The 12,710-nt window shown below is 34.4% G+C and overlaps 1 protein-coding gene across 1 annotated transcript in view; it reads right to left on the bottom strand.

Annotated features, from left to right (window-relative positions):
* The window catches only part of PMFBP1 (polyamine modulated factor 1 binding protein 1), a 532,821-nt gene that overhangs the window by 278,568 nt on the left and 241,543 nt on the right, over positions 1-12,710 (bottom strand). The window contains exon 7 of the mRNA XM_074027855.1: positions 6,006-6,150. The gene's annotated coding sequence lies outside the window, so the exon portion shown is untranslated. The remainder of the gene's footprint in view (positions 1-6,005; positions 6,151-12,710) is intronic.

The raw sequence follows: 12,710 nt of genomic DNA, 5'->3' as shown, positions 1-12,710 counted from the left end.
TTAAAAGCCTACATATATATGACTCCAATTTACATGTAGTAAAATTCACATATCTTAAATGTAGAGTATACATCTATTACTTAACACAGTAATCAAGATTTAGAACATCTCCATTCCCTGCTACCCCAAACTTTCTTTAACTCCTTTTCAGGCAATAGTCTCCCTCAGAGCACCTGTTGTTGTATCACCAGAGATTAATTTTGCCTGTTCTTGAACCTCATATGAATAGAATCATTACTATTAATTTTTGTGTATGTTGACTCTGTAAGTGTATACTTTGTTAACTTTAATAAGTGTACACTTTCTTATTAGTTCTAATTGTTTAGGAAGTTCAGGAAAACAATGACGTTCCCAAAATTAATACTTTTGTCTTCTTTCATACATTTTAACTCTTATTTTTGGTTTATATCCCATTGCATTGATTTGAATGAAAACTGATAAGCCTTTAGAAGAGTAACTAAAGAAGAGAGAAGATTCAAAATTATGAATGAAAGAAGAGACATTACTACTGATACCACAGAAATATGAAGGATCTAAGAAAGTACTATGAACAATTACAGAAGGAATTAAAATAAAAACTTATGAGACCATTTTGCAGACCTCTATACAAATAAATTTCAAAATTTAGATGAAATGAATAATTACTTAGATACACATAGTAGAATTAGCTAAAACAGACCAATATTCATAGAAGAAATAGTATGTTTTTAAGGAACTACCCCACAAAAAATCACCAAGCTCACATGTTTTCACGTAGGAATTCTACAAATCCTTTAAAGACCTTTAAATATTTATAAGATCCCAGTGGTCTGTAAATTATTCCAAGGCACTGAAAAGGAAGGAAACTTTCTAATTCCTTTTATCTAAGCCAGACAAACACAGGTTGAGTATCCCTTATCCAAAATGCTTAGGACCAGAAGTGTTTCAGGTTTGTTTTTTTTCAGGTTTTGTAATGTTTGAATATACACAATAAGATATCTTGGGGATGGAACCCAAGTCTAAACATAAAATTCATTTATGTTTTATATACACCTAATACACATAGCCTGAAGGTAATTTTATATAACACTTTAAATAACTTTATGTATGAAACAAAGTTTTCACTGCACTTTGACTGTGATCTGTCACATGAAGTAAGTGTGGAGATTTCTTCTCGTGACATCATGTTAGTACTCAAAAAAGTCAAGACTTTGGAGCATTTCAGATTCTGGACTTTTGAATTAGAGATGCTTAAACTGTGTAGTACAAAAAGAGAGAAAAGTGGTCCAGTGTCCATATCCAATGAATACTGATGCAAAAATTTGAAACTATACATTAGCAAACCAAAACTAACACCACATTAACCACATTAAGAAAAGAATACTCCATGATCAAATGGGATTTATTACAGAAATGCAAGGCTGATTCAATAAAAAGAAATCCATTAATACCATATGCCATATTTGCAAGTAAAAGATCATATGATTACCTCCAGAGATTGTGGAAGCTTTGACAAAATTCAACATCGATTCATTAGAAAAACACTCAAGAATATAGAGAATATATTCTTGAATATAGAATATATTGTAACCATGATAAAACTTATATACCTAATCTAAAAGTCATTATTTTATGATGGGAAAATACTAGAGACATTTTCACTAAGATGAGAACAAAGTAAGAAGACCACTACCTTTATTATATTAAACATTGTACTAGAGGTATTAGCTAATGCAATTAGACAAGAAAAGTCAATTAGAGGCATAGGAATAAATAAAGAAGTAAGACTATTTCTATATGCAAATAATGATAGTATATACCTGGGTAATCTCGGAAAAAATAAATAATAAAACTAAATCAAACAATAAAAGAGTTCAGTGAGGTAACAAGATTTAAAGTTAGCAGAGAAAATCAATAGCCCTTATATACAAATAATAAACAGAAGACATAATAGTAGAGAAAGCCTCATTTACAGTATCAATAAAGAATACTAAATGCTTATAAGTAAGTTTAACAATAAATGTCCAAAACTTCATAGAAAAAAATGTTAAAACACTCCCCCAAAGACTCCAAAGGAGACTTTTGGGAAAAAGTAGAACAAATGGAAATATATCACTTATTCTTGGATAGGGCAACTCAGCATTACAGAAATGCCATTTCTCCCTAGGTCGATTTATAAATTAAATGTAATCCCAGTAAGATATCAGCAAGCAATTTTATGGAATTAGATAAGTTGATACTAAATTTCATATGCAAAAACAAACATGCAAGAATAGTCCTGGAAACAATGAAATGGAAAATGTATGGGAGGCCACTATTCCTATCAGATATTATAATCTACTGCAAATCTGTCAACTTCCATGGGTTTTTATGTAAATTTCATTGAATTTATTGGTTAATTTTGGAAGAAATTAAATCTTTACAATATTAAGCATTTCCATTTGTGAACATGGTATATGCCACTGCATTCCTAAAGTATAATATAGCTATTATACTAATATATAATATAATATAGCTATCATATTATAATAATTATGCTAAAGTGTTTTTAAAAATGCTTTTTTGTTGGCCAGGCATGGTGGCTAATGCCTGTAATCCCAGCACTTTGGGAGGCCAAGGTAGGTGGATCACTTGAGGTCAGGAGTTTGAGACCAGCCTGGCCAACATGGCGAAACCTGTCTCTACTAAAAATGCAAAAATTAGCCAGGCATGGTGGTGTGCATCTGTAATCCCAGCTACTCAGGAGGCTGAGGTAGGAGAATAGCTTGAACCGAAGAGGCGGTTGTAGTGAGCTGAGATCACTCCACTGCACACCAGCCTAGGCAACAGAGCAAGATTCCATCTTCTTATTATTGTCTCATATAGTTAAAAATTATTTAGATTTACCTATATGTTTGTCATTTTCTTTGCTCAGCATTGCTCCTTCCCTTATCCGCCTTGCTTCTGAGTTCTTTTTCTGAAGAACATTATTTTTTTTCCAGTGAAAGTACATAAAACTCTCAGTTTTGTCTGGAAATACAATGTTTAAAATCCTCCCACTTGAATAATTTAGTATAGAATCTCAGGTTGACAGTTTTAATTCTTTTCCTCATTGGAAAACAAATTTCCTCAATGGAGCCACTACTCCATTGCCCTCTCACTTCTGTTGTTGCTATTGAGAAATCTGCTGTAAATCTTATTATTCCTTTTTCACTAATGTCTTTTTAAATTCTCTGGTCACTTAAAAAGTTTTCTTTTTGTCTTTGCTATTCTGAAGTTTCACTATAAGGTATCTTGGAGTAGGTTATTACACTCAGGTTGTGTTATGTAACCTGAATCTGAAGACTCACAGCTTTCATCTGTTCTGAAAAATTGTCATTCTCTTTCTATTAGCTCTCTCTATTTGTTCTAATATATCTCTAGATAACTTTTATTGGCTGTTTGAGGAGCTTAATTCTGCTATTATGTTTAGTAATTGCCATTTATTATGGATTGTTTCTTTTAGTGTTATAAAATATTGACTAAAGAGCTAATCCTCAATGGGTTTTATCTGTAAAATGTCCTTCCAAAGAATTTTGTATTAGTTCTTTCAAGGGGTTTTAATGTTCCATGACAACTTCTTATGTTATTTTTTTGGCCTACAGAATTACCCGAACCATGCGGGTCCTATAAATAATACGTTCCCCAAACTCATATATAGCTGATCATTATTACTCTCAATTTAAAGAAAAAACCATCTTTTTTAAACACTGAAAGACTGACAAGCTTCCTTGTTATTTCCCTGTGTAGTCAAGGATTTAAAGGTGCTGGTTTTATAAGGAGGGAGTGAAAAGCAAGTGGTAGCTCAGTTCTTGGCCTATGTGAGCTCAAGGTCTCATTCTCTGTTCACTCATGGGTGTTAAATCAAGCTTCCAGATTTCCAAGACTAATAATCTCTGTCTCTTATCAGGTCCAACATCTCGGGTGAGCCACAGACTTGGTACACGTGTTTATCACTCTGATTATAAGTTTCTAGGTCATTTCTGACCCCTGTATATATATTTTTTTCATTTTTCTAGAAGGTCAGCCATATATTCCAAAGGAAATATATTCTATGTTATATGTACCATTTCTAGGTCATTATAGCAGGTTGTCTTTTAGGTGAGCTAGTCTATCCCACTATCAGAAGCCCCGTCAGCCTGTGCTTGATTTTTTAACTACGTCTACTTCTAAACCCACATTCTCTGCTCTAGTCAGACTTTTCTTCTATCTAGCCCATTAATACATCATACTCTTTAATACTTTTATGCTTTTGCTCATGCTATTTTCTGAGTTATCATACCCACCCTCTCCATTGCCTGCCCAATTCTAGCCTTTAAGAGTCAGCTTAACCTGTATTTCCTCCATGGTTCCTGTATCTCTGGTCACTGTCAACTTCCTTCTCCCCCAACTTCTCCTAGAGTTACAGTCTGCACTTAATCCTGAGTTACATGTAGTCTTCTGTTATTTGCTTTTGTTTCTTGGCTCTTATTTCACACACACAATTTCAGGAAACTGAATCTGAAGAAACCTTGTGCTGCTTAAAGCATCAAAGAGTCTGGTATTTAATGTCTGTTATCATTCCTTTAACATGCTGACTGTAATCAACAGCAATTTAGAAAATTTATAATTTGTGCAGACCTCTACTTTGACAATATATAAAGATTTTTTTCTGTTTTATTCATGAAAGAAAAGTTATGTTGCCCCCAAGCACCAGAACATTCCTTGTGTAATCCACTCTGAGACCTGCAGTGGGACTCATTCCCAGGGTATTAATCAGCTTTGGAACAGGCAGTACTCATGCCAGATACAGACTGGCAGGAAGCTGATGAGGCAGCACAATGAATGATCTACCATAAAGGCCATAGGCAAGAGGTAGCCATTAGTCCAGAGCTCGGTAATGCACTCTTCAAGTACATTACCCACCAATCCATCAGGCAACCTGCTACAGGACCGAGAGATTCCATCACTTTTAAATCTGTAATGCGATGGCTGCCAGCCTGCTCTACATGCCCTAGGTTACAAGGGCACAGTAGTGTGGGAGGAAGGCAATTCATTTGGTGTCATAGCCAGTATTTTTTCTATTCTTTCTTCTGTGTGTACTTAAGAAATGGGCCTTCCATTATCCATAGATTAATAGTGGAGCAAATGCTCTGGTGTCTCTATTAGCATTAACTACTGACAGATATTTTTCTAGTGTCTAATTGGCAGAATTTTCATTAGCTAAAACAAAAAAATAGTTGTATAGGAAAATAGATCTTATTTTTTAATTCTAAAATATGGGTACATAAATTTCTGCTAAAAGAGACTATCAAAATGAACTCAACTTAGTAAATAAAAATAAAGCCACAGAAACATAAATATGCCAAAACTTAGTTATAATCAAGAGTGGCACTTTTATTTTTATTTTTATTTTTGAGACGGCCTCTTGTTGCCCAGGCTGGAATGCAATGGTGCAATCTTGGCTCACTGCAACCTCCACCTCCGGAGTTCAAGCAATTCTCCTGCCTCAGCCTCCTGAGTAGCTGGGATTACAGGCATGCGCCACCACGCCCAGCTAATTTTATACTTTTAGTAGAGATGGAGTTTATCCATGTTGGTCAGGCCAGTCTCGAACTCCCGACCTCAGGTGTTCGAGGTCTTTCCAGATTGCTGTGATTACAGGCATGAGCCACTGCGCCTGGCCTTTTTTTTCTATTCAGGTAGCATTTACCAAATTTGGAGGATTTCTGTGCATATGCCATAATTATAACTGCAAGTGAAGGTTTAGGCAAAGAAAGTGATTATGTTAACTACAACAAATTTTTTCCATTTGTAATAAACAAAGATATGCAATTAAACAAACTATAGCCATATATAAAAAGAGAGGCTGTATGTTTAACTTGATTATGGTAGGCTTATTATTTATCCTGATATTACACTGTTCCCACTTTTTTCGTGTTACAATATCTTTTATGACTATATTTGATTATAATTTTTGAACGTTCTCGCTTGGTAACATGTGTCGGCAAATCTGTTGGTGTACTCACTTTTCCAAGTAGCTTATAAGATCCAAAGATGTGAGACGCACTGATCCAGAACATTCAGTGAGTATAGTGAGGGGAAGGAAAGGTATTGCCTCTACAGCAGTTATGTTTTGATGGCCTCTTGAGAACCGAAGCCTGTGTGAGTTCCCTGTGGCGATAAGCAGATGGGGAAGGAGAGAATTAGGAATGAGGAATTCTTGCTCACGAAAGGTATGAGGATCACCTGCTCTCTGTCCCTCCTGGCAGAGGTGACTATACTGTCACACGATGTCCTATATCAGTGCTTTCTCAGCCTATGCATGAAAATCAGCAGCAAATATTTAAATACACATAGGTCATAATAATGGTTAATATTAACTTAACAGGTACTAAGTGGTTTTTAGGTTTTTTACTTATGGTAACTGATTCAATCTTTACAATAGCCCTTCAAGGTTGTTATGCCTTTTTAGAGATGAGAAAGCTCAGAGGATTTAAGCAACTTATAAAATCACGAGTATGAATTTGAGTCCAGGTAGTCTGGCCTCAGAGCATGTACTCTTTCTTAACCACTACTTTATACTGTTTCCCATATCTAGATTGCTGTGTTCAGTAGGCCTGGCATAAGGCTCAGGAATCTGTGGTTTTTAAAAGCTCTATACGTAGCTCTAGTGCATAGCCACGGTTAAGGACCACACGTGTAGTGTTAGTTGCCTAGCCTTTTCTTCCTAGAGCATGGCTCCCTGGAATTGGGCTTATACTCTCATTTTATGCCACAGGAAATCCCTTAGTGTAATCCCACTGTCACGGACAACATTCTTTCAAATCATAACCTAAATTGGTATATCCTACACAGCTCAGCTCTGAGCATCATAGCTAAGCAAAAACAGAGACTACTACAATAATGGGGGAATATTAATCACAAAAAATAAGGATTAGTTTAAGAAAACAAGGATATCAATTTTTAGAAGAAATTACTTAGGGGCAGATATGATGGCCCTATTCAAATATCTAGAAGAACAGACTATGCTAAGGTCCTTCAGTATGTAATTAGGCTCTGTGTAAATTAAGAAAGAGTCTGTAATGTCTAATGGAAGAAATAATTGTTTAGAGTGAGATGTGCTCAAAGACAGAACTGGTTACTCCAGAAAATTCTGATTCCCTGTCATTAAAGGTCAGAGTGATATTTGGTGTCACTGTTGTAGAGGTTTCAAGCAATAAATGTTGGTTAGAACCCCATTTAGGGTTCACTAAAAACTCCAATGTCTTTTTTTGACTGGTTAATGTCCATGCAGTAGATGTCAGAGTTTAATATTTTTTAATATTGCCTGCAGACTATGGGCATTCATTCAATTAAGCAAGCATATTTTGAGTATATGTCCAGACACTAAATTAAAGAAACAAAGAAAGGTAAATGACACATGGCCCCATCCTTACATCTAGTGGGGTATACATATACACAATAAATTCAGGTCAAACCATATGACATTGCTGACATTCAACCATTTTTTTTTTACCTAGAAAAAAATGGTGATTTCATATGGTTCAGCATAACATAATTAATAATTGTTATCACAAAATATTTAAAAATGCTATAGGAACACAGATAAGTGAATTTAATCTATCAGAACAAGTCTATGTGCAGGATGGAATTCCTGGAAAATTTTTGAAAAGTGGACATAATATTCGAGCTGTATTAAAAGTATAAGCAAGAAAATTTCAAGTAAACATATAGGGAAGAGTTTTCCAGAGAGATGAAAGAGAATGAGGAAAAGGATGGAGAAATGGGAAGCATTTATGATTTAGGATTAAAAGGACAGAATTTCTCCCATAGTACTAATAATCTGTAACAGAGCTGACATTCTTTTTTTTTTTTTTCCTATCCTTGTGTATCCTTTATACCCTTTACTGAGAGGCTTTTAGATATGTATCAATACTGCAAAATAGTAGGAAGGCTCTAGTAGATACAAATATAGCAGTACTCTCTCCATGACCATACATTTTATGTTGACAAGGTAGAAGAATGCATATAATTGTGTAAAGGGCATATGAGGTAGTTGTTAATGGCATGAGTATCAGAGAAAAGCTGGGTGTGGGTTCCAGTGTTATCACTTACTAATAGTGGGTCATGGGTAAGTTATTTAGCCTTTCTGGCCTCAGTTTCCTCATCTATAAAATGCATATAGCCATAGTATCTTTATCTCCCATGCTAGAGCTTGTCTATTTATTTTATTAGAAAAACAAAAGTGATTATACTTTATGCTCTCATTCCTTTCTGGAGAAAATAAAACATTTAAAAATAAAAATATATTTTTTTCCTTCAAGAAAATTGTTCATCTCTTTTCAACAAAGTGGGACAAGTGAGAGTTTTCAAATAGAAAACCTTCTCCTTGAAGCTTCTGGGCTACTTAACATTAGAAAACTTGGCTCTTTCAATACCAAATGCGCTACGCCAGTATTTATGAGGAGTCCAGGAATTTTGTTCTAGGAGGAAAAAAAATCTTCTTGCAAACAAACAACTAAACATTCTGGATAAAAGATTTACAACATCCTTTTAAATATATAGCTGAGTTCACAATAAAGAAAGGAAAATCCTTAGAGGCAAAGAACTAAGCAGAAGCATGAATTCAGAGAGGTAAACAAGCTAAAGCCAGAGGCTGCCCTGAGGGCAACTGCCAATTCCCCAGAAACCTAAAGCATCTTATTTGTGTAGCTGGAATGCAAACCCCAACTTAAAATCAGGATTCTGGAAGAGATACACCTTCCCCGAAAGAGTAACCTACAAATTCTGCCCTGCAAATGGAGAAACAGTAAAAATTCTGTTCAGTCTTGGGTATGGTTGGAACAGGCAAAAAGTCTCTCTTCCTAATACTCTTAATAGGGGCACATGTAATTGATAATCCAAACAAGGATTCTCCTGACAGTAGAAGAGGACATTATTAATAATAAGGACAAAGGGCATTAACTAGGACTGTCTTGAGCAAAGCAGGATGTATGAACACTCTAATTTATAACCACAGGTTAGTTGCCAGGTTGGCATGGGGATTGAAATCAGGCCATCTATGTAGGTTAAAAAATATCCAAGCTTAGAAATTAAAGTGATCCTCAGTTCGTAGTTCTTTCTAGGCACTCAGCAGTGAAAAAAAATGCAAATCCATTCTAGGAAAATGCATCCTCAACCCTGAACTCATAGAATTTGCTCAGATTTTCAAGTTTACATGATCTTATGATAGAAAAGACAAAGAAAAGTCATAAAAAGCCCACGAGTAAACAAGATTCTATGAGCAAAAGCAAACAGAAATAACAGGGAAAAAATCTAATGAAGAAACACGGTATTTCAAATATTTGGATCACATAATTTAGAATATAAAATAAGTATGTTTAACATGTATAAAGATGCAAGGAGGGAATAGAAATATGAGCCAGAAAAAAGGGACTACAAAATATAACCAGGCAGATTTTTAAATAAAGATTCAACTAAATTGCTTATGAAAAATAATTAAAATTTAAAATTCAATAGATAACTAAAACATCAGATTTGACATAGACAAAGAGAGAATTAGTGAACTAGAAGATAAAACTAAAGAAATTAGCCAGAATAAAGCATACAGAAACACAGAGATGAAAAATACGTGAAAGAAATGATAATGCATGGAGGGGACAATGAAAAAATCTAATATATTCTTAGCTTTAGAAGAAGTGATAATACAGAAAATAAGAGACAGTATTCAAGGAGATAATTACTGTGAATTTTCAAGAAATTTTGGAATGCATGAGTCATTAGAATCAGGAAGCATAATAATCTCAAGCAGGATAAATATAAAGAAATCCACAATTACACCATACCTCATCAGAGTGAATCTTCAAAACACCAAACATGATGAGAAAATCTTGAGAGCAGTCAGACAGAATGACAATTCACCATGAGAGAAACAGCATTGATATCTGATTTCTCAATGGCAACAATGAAAACTGGAAACTAGAATATAATATATTTAAATTACTGAGAGGAAATAATTTACAACCTATAATTGTATTCCCAGAAAATTATCTTTAGAGTCTGAGGTTAAAATAAACACATTTCAGATAAAAACAAAGTTTACGAGCAACAGACCCTCACTGAAGAATTCTTAAGGGCTGTACCTCAGGAAGAAGGTAAATGATCCCAGAAAGAAGGTATGTGCTGCAATAAGAAATGGCAGCCAAAACCACAAACAATCAGAAAAGGAATATATTAGATATGGATATATCTAAATAAACATTGCTGTGTAAAATGATAAGACATAGGGCTTTGCTTTAGTAAAGTAGATTTTGTTATCAGGCGAACCATTCCGCAGATAACAATGATAAATTCTGGACAAATATTTTAAAAAGAGCTATTCGAAGGGACTGATTTATAGACAAAGCTAAAATTATCAAGTGTCTAAGAAACAATCACAGGAGAATCTCTTTACAGGTGTGTGTGCTGGGGCATGGGGAGGGCATGTAAATATTTCTTAGGACACAAAAAGCAATAGTTATAAAAGAAGACTTCAGGCCTGGGCATGGTGGCTTACACCTATAATCCCAGCACTTTGGGAGGCCAAGGTGGGCAGATCACTTGAGGTCAGGAGTTTGAGACCAGCCTAGCCAACATGATAAAATCTTGTCTCTACTAACAAAAATGGAATAAAATAAATTAATAATTAGCCAGGTGTGGTAGTACACGCCTGTAGTCCCAGCTACTCAGGAGGCTGAGGCAGGAGAATCACTTGAACCTGGACAGCGGAGGTTGCAGTGAGCCGAGATCACAGCACTTCACTCCAGCCTGGGTGATGGAGAAAGACTCTGTGTCAAAAAACGAAAAAACAAAAAAACAAAAACCTCATTATGGGGGGAGGGGGGAGGGATTGCATTGGGAGTTATACCTGATGTAAATGACGAGTTAATGGGTGCTGATGAGTTGATGGGTGCAGCAAACCAACATGGCACAAGTATACATATGTAACAAACCTGCACGTTATACACATGTGCCCTAGAACTTAAAGTATAATAATAATAAAAAAGTAAAATAAAATAAAAAATAAAAATAAAAAAAAAATTAAAAAAAAATAAAAGCAACATTAATTTCCTTAAAAAAAAAAAAAAAAAAAACTCATTATGATTGTGCCACTATTGCACCAGCCTGGATGATAGAGTGAGATCCTGTCTCAAAAAGAAGAAAAAGACATCATTAAAATATACAACAAAACCCACCATTGATAAGATGGAAAGGCAAGCTACAGAATCAGAGAAAAAATACTTGAAAAATATGTATCTGACAAAGGACTTGTAAAAAACACAAGTCAATGACTAAAAATAATCACTCAATTTTTAAAAAGGGCTAAAGATTTGAACTGACACATCACAAAGAAAGATATAAATGACCATTAAACACATGAAAAAGTACTTAAAGTCATTAGTGATCAAGGAAATGCAAAATTAAATTGTAAGATACCACTACATACTCACTAGATTGGTAAAATTAAAAATACTAAATGTTGGTGTGGATTTGGAGCAATTCAAACTCTTATCCATTGCTGGTCGGTGTGTAAGATGGCACAATTATTTTGGAAAACTTTTTGATAGTTTTTTATATAGTTGGATATTCACCTGCCCTTTGTCCAGCAATTACCAGAGAAATAAAAACCTACATACAAAAGATTTGTACAAGAATATTCACAATAGCTTTGTTCAAAACAGTCCAAAATGGAAACTCAAATATTCACAAATGGGAGAATGAATAAATTAATCATGGTATATTCATACAATGAAATATTACTCAGCAATGAAGAATAAACTACTGATGCTCAAAACAACATAAATGGATCTCACAGACATTATGCTGAGCAAAAGTAGTTGGACACAACAGAGCACATACACTATATAATTCAATTTACATAAAGTTATACAACAGGTAAAACTAATCTATTGTGAAAAATATACCAGAAAATTGTATTAGGAGGACTAAGTAAAAAAGGGTTCTCAAAAAAACCTTTCTTGAATGATGTTCAATACTTTAATAGGGACATGCATTACATGGATAGATATATTTGAAAAAAATAAACTTATCGAAATGGACATTTCGCTGTATGTGAATTTTATCTCAAAAAAGAACTATGAAATATTAAATTCTAATTAGTAGGCTTGGGTTTTTGTAATAATCTGAGTGAATAATGTCAAACTAACTTCTGTGTCTAGGCTTGAGCAAATGAATAAACACATTGAGAATAATGGAAACCAGGTTTCTTCGGTGTTAGAGACAGGAGCTACAAATATGGAAAGGGGGAAGACTAGAATTTAACCCATGATGTTGAAGTGGAATTAAAGTTATCAAGATAAACACTTTTAAAATAATGATTAAAAATATAGATATAGGTATATATAAAATGTGTGTTTTAGAACTATAAAAACAAATTTCCTAGTTCTATCAGTTGAGGGAGCATAGATGCAATGATACACCAACATCAGTGAGCACATTTAGTACACAGATTTTGGTTTAAAAATGCCACTGTCTACTAAAAGCAATTAGGCTCCATGGAGAAAAGGCTAATTTTAGACCGGTACAGGGAAATATAAGGTAAGTCTAGAATATCTTGCTCCAGCAAATGAGGAAATGCTCAAAGAATGATGGGGACATGTCAAAAGAGTATAAGAGACAGTTTAAAGGGGCTCCCACTTGAGAATTTTGGAACAGCTTATATATCAAAATAA

The sequence above is a fragment of the Macaca fascicularis genome, chromosome 20 (genome assembly GCF_037993035.2).
Source record: "Macaca fascicularis isolate 582-1 chromosome 20, T2T-MFA8v1.1".
Classification (NCBI taxonomy): Eukaryota; Metazoa; Chordata; class Mammalia; order Primates; family Cercopithecidae; genus Macaca; species Macaca fascicularis.
Note: the sequence above shows the minus strand (reverse complement) of the source record. Positions and strands in the feature narration are given on the sequence as shown.